The 6,556-nt window shown below is 25.7% G+C and overlaps 1 long non-coding RNA gene across 1 annotated transcript; it reads right to left on the bottom strand.

Annotated features, from left to right (window-relative positions):
• Positions 1–1,174: 1,174 nt before the first annotated feature.
• Positions 1,175–2,357, bottom strand: LOC145122804 (uncharacterized). The gene is made up of 2 exons (XR_013714745.1): positions 2,320–2,357; positions 1,175–1,357 (listed from the first exon to the last, which is right to left on the bottom strand). It is a non-coding gene; the product is annotated as an uncharacterized LOC145122804 (long non-coding RNA).
• Positions 2,358–6,556: the final 4,199 nt, after the last annotated feature.

Genomic DNA, 6,556 nt, shown 5'->3' with positions numbered 1-6,556 from the left:
ATGTGAATCTGAACTTAAATATCGTTTTTTATTTTTTTTACATGAATATGAATCTATGTTTAAAAAGTACAAAAAACATGAATTTTGATATATTTATTATTATTATTATTTCTATAAAAAAATAGACCTTAACTTTTCAACAAAGAAAATGAAGTGAGTTTTTTTTCGAAAAAAAAAGTTCGTTTTTTATATATCATCATGAATCTCTTTGGAAATAGGACGAAAAATCGTAAACAACGGTATACTCGGTTTTTTTTTCGATATAAAACATTGCCGAAAAAAATTTTTAAACGAAAAAAAGGAAATGAGTTTCGTTATAATCCGGTGCATATTCATCGATTATAAAAGTCTACAATCATTCATTTTGCCGTTGATCGCTTTAAATTTCGACGTTTTGGATTGGTTCCTTGATTCCTTGATTAATAATGGTTGTCTATTAAACTTTTATATATATATATATATATATATATATATATATATATATATATATATATATATATATATATATATATTTCCTAAAACGTAACATCGTACAGTGTTTGTACAACGTGTGCAAATAAAACGTAGATGGTAACATCTTCGATTTATGATATTTTGACATGTTATTCTTTAAAAGTGGACGACGTTTATGACATAAATAGTGTTTCTGTATGACATAAATAGTGTTTCTCCATGTCCACTCCTTTATAAAATAGAGATGTTTTGGAACAATTTTCCTTGATAAAATTCATGTTGGACCACCTTTATTTTATTACATTTTTTTTGTTTTATCCACATGATCCATGTCCACTACTATGTATAATAGAGATGATTTGGAACAACTTTCCTTAACAAAATTCATACTGGACCACCTACATTTTTTATTTTATCCAAGTCCACTACTTCAATATATATATATATATATATATATATATATATATATATATATATATATATATATATATATATATATATATATATATATATATATATATATATATGGAGTGGTTCAAATGAGAACCACAAAAGATTAATAACCTTAAGAACCTCATTTAATAACTAAATATATATTGTGAATATTATCAAGTTTATTAAAATCCTGATTTTTGGCTTTTTGGTAAGAAAATGGCAAAATCGTAATTTTTTTTAGTCTAATACTTCCGTGCATGCATTCATTTATATTTTATCACAAAACTTTTATAAAATACAACTTTATACAGTCCATTTACAGTTTAATACATAAAATTCACAACTTAACAGAACTTATTTTACACTAATTCTCAAATTCATAGAAATCAAACCCAAACTTTACCACCACCAAATGCCGCCACCAACCACCTGTGCCAACATTGCAACAGCTCTTTCTTCCAAATGAGATCTGCATATAAAGTCAGACAATGACATGTTAAATACTACATTCATAGTTTAATAAACTGGTTTATTCATCCATTTTGAATTTAATGCAAAATAATTATAAAAACTAAGGCATTCTTACATACTTATATAACATTAAAAATAAATATATTTACAAGAAATTAATACAAATTTTTTTACATAAATCATTCATATTTTATTACAAAAATTATTAAAAAAAATCACAGCAACATGTAGTCAATTCATCATTTAATATACTCAATTATCGTTTAATATATAAAATTTAAATCTTAATATAAAAAATTAAAACTTTAATACATAAAAATATCATATTCTTAACTTAAAACATACATTTATACATTTAGATCTAACGGTTGGTGTTTTTCAAAATTTAATGTACATAATATTCACAATTTAAATTTTATATAATTTTGTTAAAATTAGAGAAAATCATATATATGTATAATGATTCTTTCTTCTCATATTTCAGAAGCAAATACAAAATTCATAAAAATTTCAAATCTTAATACAGTCAATTCACAGCTTAATACAATCATTTCACAGTTTAATACATAAAATTCACAGCTTAATACAGTAATTCATAGTTTAATACACAAAAAATATATATGCACGGCTATGTTTTTTTAACTTAATACTAACAGTTATATGTTCATATCTAGAGGCATTTTTATCTATTAAATTGTGAATTTATTATACTAAGCTGTAAACAAATTTACAGCTTAACACAGTAAATTCACAGTTTAATACAATATATTCACAACTTATTTACAAGTATAATCTCATATTTCAGTGTATGAAAAACTCATTTATATTTTAATACATACATAAGTTATCTCATACTTCATAAGCAAACATCAAAAGAAAAATATATACGTGAATCATAAAAAAGGATAACTTATCTGAAATCAACGAAGATGATGAGTTAGAAATAGAAAATATCATTACTCTTCCACTATCGCCACCATTAACACTGCCAAGTACCATTCTACCATACGTTGCCATCAACCATCGTCACCACAAAGCATCAATGTCAACACCAACAACATCATTCCCTAAAAAATCAGAAAAGGATTAAAAAAATAAAATTCGCAGTTTAATTCATTATTTCAGACACTAATTCACAACTTAATTTAATATTTCAGACACTAATTCAAAACTTAATTCAATATTTCAGACACTAATTCACAAGTTAGTGCATAAAAAAACACATTCATAACTTAACTTACATATTCACAATTTAATGCATAAAAACACATATTCACAGTTTAATACACTATGTTCACAACTATTTTATAGGTATAAAATTCAAATCTTGATTAAAAAAAATAGAATTCACAGTTTAATAAAGCATTTCTGGACTCTTATTCACAATTTAATCAAACACCTTGTATGCTCTATAAAAAGATATTCAAATGATCGATTTAAAAAAAAACTTAAAACTTATAAAAAATAATATATTCTCATATTAAAATTAATTAAAAAAAAAGTCATGTATTCACAACATAAAACTTATACTTTTTTATTAATAATAGTTAAAACTAACATTACCATAACTAAATAATTTATGAAACCTTAAAACATCACAATTTAATCACAAGAACAATAATACAAAAAACAATCATACACAAATCATTCATATTTTAACTCAAAGTTAATTAAAAGTTCAAATTTTAATATAATTAATTCACAGTTTAAACGACAAATTCACAACTTAAGCTTAATGCGGTTATTCATATTTCTAAACACAGAAGTTACAATTTAATACTCAAAATCCATAGCTTAATAAAATCAATTCACAGTTTAAACAGAAATTATACAGCTTAATGCAGTCAATTTACAGTTTAAAACCCAAATATCACAACTTAATACACAAAATTTATAGCTTAATACAATAAATTCACAGTTTAATACACACATTATCCATTCACAACCATATTATCAACTTAAAACTCTTAGTACAGTCAATTCACAGTTTAGTACACAAAATTCACGGCTTAATGTAACAAATTCATAGTTTAATACACATAACATATATTCATAGTCATATTCTCAAATTAAAACTTACATATATACATTCATGTATGGAGGCATTTCTATGTACTAAATTGTGAATTTAATATATTAAGCTGTCAATAAAATTCATATAATATATACAACATAATATAGTCAATTCACAACTTAAGAAAGTCAATTCACATTTTAATACAGTGAATTCACAACTTAATACAGTCAATTCGTATTTTAATATATTGAAATCACAACTTAATACAGTCAATTCACCTTTTAATACACATAATTTACATAATAAATTCAAATTTTAATATACAAAAATTATACATTCATGGTCATATTATATCCAACTTAAAATTTATATTTCAAGACTTTAATTCACAATTTAATAAAGCAGTTTATGAGTCTCATTCACAGTATTTACAACTTAAAAACATAATTGATTTTGCTGAAGTATTTCATCAAACACCTTGTATGCACCATACAAATTCACAATTTAATAGAGCATTTCAGGACTCCCATTCAATTTTTAATTTATACGATTCACACAAAAAAAAGTTATACAACACATTCAAACATTTATAGGTGATATTTTAAGACGATCATTCACGGTTTAATTTATACTATTCACAAAAAATATTATACGACACATTCGGACATTTATCATTAATATTTTAACAAAAAAACAACTTATAAAAAAAATTCGTAGATCAAATTTATATATTCACAATTTAATACAATTGTTTAGACACTCATTCATAATTTGCATTTTAATTTATACTATTCACAATTTAAAATTATATATTAATTTATTTAACTCATATTATTAGTGCTAATAGTTAACATATATATACATTCGTAAATATCACCGTGCTATTCTTATAATATAATAATATTCATAACTATTATTATACTTTTATCATATATTCTAACCTTTTGTACTTTTTGGCCCATCGTGTAATATATATAGTCTTTCATATTTATACAACACAAAAAATAAATATATTCACAAACAAATTAAAACAAACATTCATACATAAATCAGTCATATTTTAACACATAATTCATTAAAAATTTACAGCTTAATAAAATCAATTGACAATTCAATACATAAAATTTACAGCTTAGTATAAAAAATTAACATTTTAATACACAAAAATTATACATTCACAACTATGTTCTCAACTTAAAACTTACATATATGTACTTTTAGATCTATATGCTAATGCTTCTTTCAAAGTTTATTTACAAAAAAGTTCACAACTTAAATTTTAAATGCTTTATTCAAAATTAGATTAAATGAGATTTGTATATAATGGTACTTTTATCTCATATTTTAGAAGGCTACAAGGACTTATAAAAAATTCATAGCTTAATATAATCAATTCACAGCTTAATACAGTCAATACACAGCTTAATACAGTCAATTCACAACTTAATACAGTCAATTAACAGTTTAATACAGTTAATTTACAACTTAATACAATCAAATCATGGTTTAATAAAAAAAATTCACAGCTTGATATAATAATTTCAAATTTTAATACGAAAAAATTATACTTCACAATCATATTCTCAAGTTAAAACTTAAATTTCAAGACTTTAATTCACAATTTAATAAAGGAGTTGAGGTCTCTCATTCACGATATTTACAACTTAAAAACATAATCGATTTTGTTGAAGCATTTCATCAAATATCTTGTGTGCACCAAAAAAATTCACAGTTTAATAGAGCATTTTAGGCAATGTTTTAAAAATCGGTTTTTTAGTCGAACCGGTATGGTGACCGGTTCCCGGTTCGACCGCCAGGTCAACCGGTTTCTATATTTTTCTTGCTTTTTCCTATTTTTCCTAAACATACATACATTTGTAAATCATGAATTTGATGTTTACAAGTATAAAAATGGAGAAAACACAAAATCATACCTGAGAATTGTTGTTAGAAAATACTTGGGAGTTGAAGGGCGCCGATTTACTGGAAATCAAGATAGGGTTTGTTTCTACAAATTGATGAGATGAGCGGGGAGATCGATGACATCATCGCCGGTAGAAGATCCTTACCAGATCCAAGTGATCCATAAATGTGACTGCAAGATTCTCATCAAGAATTAAACATTCATAAAAACTCAACAAAACATATTTGAAGACATTATTTAGAGTTTTGTTATAATAAACATTCAAGTAAAATGAAAAACAATACACACAACTAGGAACAAACAGATGCAGGAAAGGTTAGGAAAGAAAGAATCAAAGTCAATCAGGTAAGTAAAGAGATAAATTTAGAAAAAATCATACCTGGGAATGATGAAGTCGAATGCGATGATGAGAAATCGTGGAAAACTTCAAGCCAATCAAAATTACTACACACAACTAAGTATAATCAGATGCAGGAAAGATTAAGAGAGAAAGAATCACCAATTCGACAAAGTAAATGAAGAGATGTTGATATTGGAGTTTAAAAAAGAGTTGTAACTTGGAATGTTGAGCATAGACGAAAACAGATGAGATCGTTGATGAATTCAGATTCGTTTCCACTAAAAGTGATAATCAGTAATATGGAATAAATCTCTCTTTGCGATTGGTATAGGAACAGCTTGTCGGAAGATGTCAATGGAAAAGCATCTCGTTATCAGATATGATTTGCATTATGTTGTGATTGTTGACGGAGGAGACGATGGCGTCAGAAGTCGCCGGAGGAGACGAAGGGGAAGAGATTTGATGGAAAAAACACATAAGATCTAGTGATATCTGATGGTTCTTCGTAGATTAGAGAGAAAAAGAGATGGATGTGGTTTTAGATCTAGTGATAATAGTCATACTTAAGTGATGAATCAAATGAAGCAATCAAAGAGAGAAGAAGATAAAATCCAAATAGAAGAAGAAGGTTCGTTTTGCCATCGATTTCCATGGCGGATCTCTAGTTATAATCAATCCCTAGCTGGTATAATATGAAGATACTGTTGATTTTGTGCAGATAAGAGAAAGGTGCAGGAAAGTAAAAAGTAACTGTGTGTTTATGTGTGTGCCAATTGAGGACGAAGGTGATTCTAAAAGAAAGTTTGTTTAAATTTACTGTAATACCCTCAGTCCTTCTCCATTACTACGACCGCTTTTGCACCGAATGAGTAGTTTGGTAATATTGTATGTTCTTAGGTTCTTAATCTTTTTTGGT

This window comes from Lactuca virosa, chromosome 6, assembly GCF_052849685.1.
Source record: "Lactuca virosa cultivar CGN04683 chromosome 6, Lactuca_virosa_CGN04683_v6, whole genome shotgun sequence".
NCBI classification, from domain to species: Eukaryota; Viridiplantae; Streptophyta; class Magnoliopsida; order Asterales; family Asteraceae; genus Lactuca; species Lactuca virosa.
The sequence above is the reverse complement of the archived record's forward strand: the minus strand, read 5'-3'. Positions and strand labels throughout refer to the sequence as shown.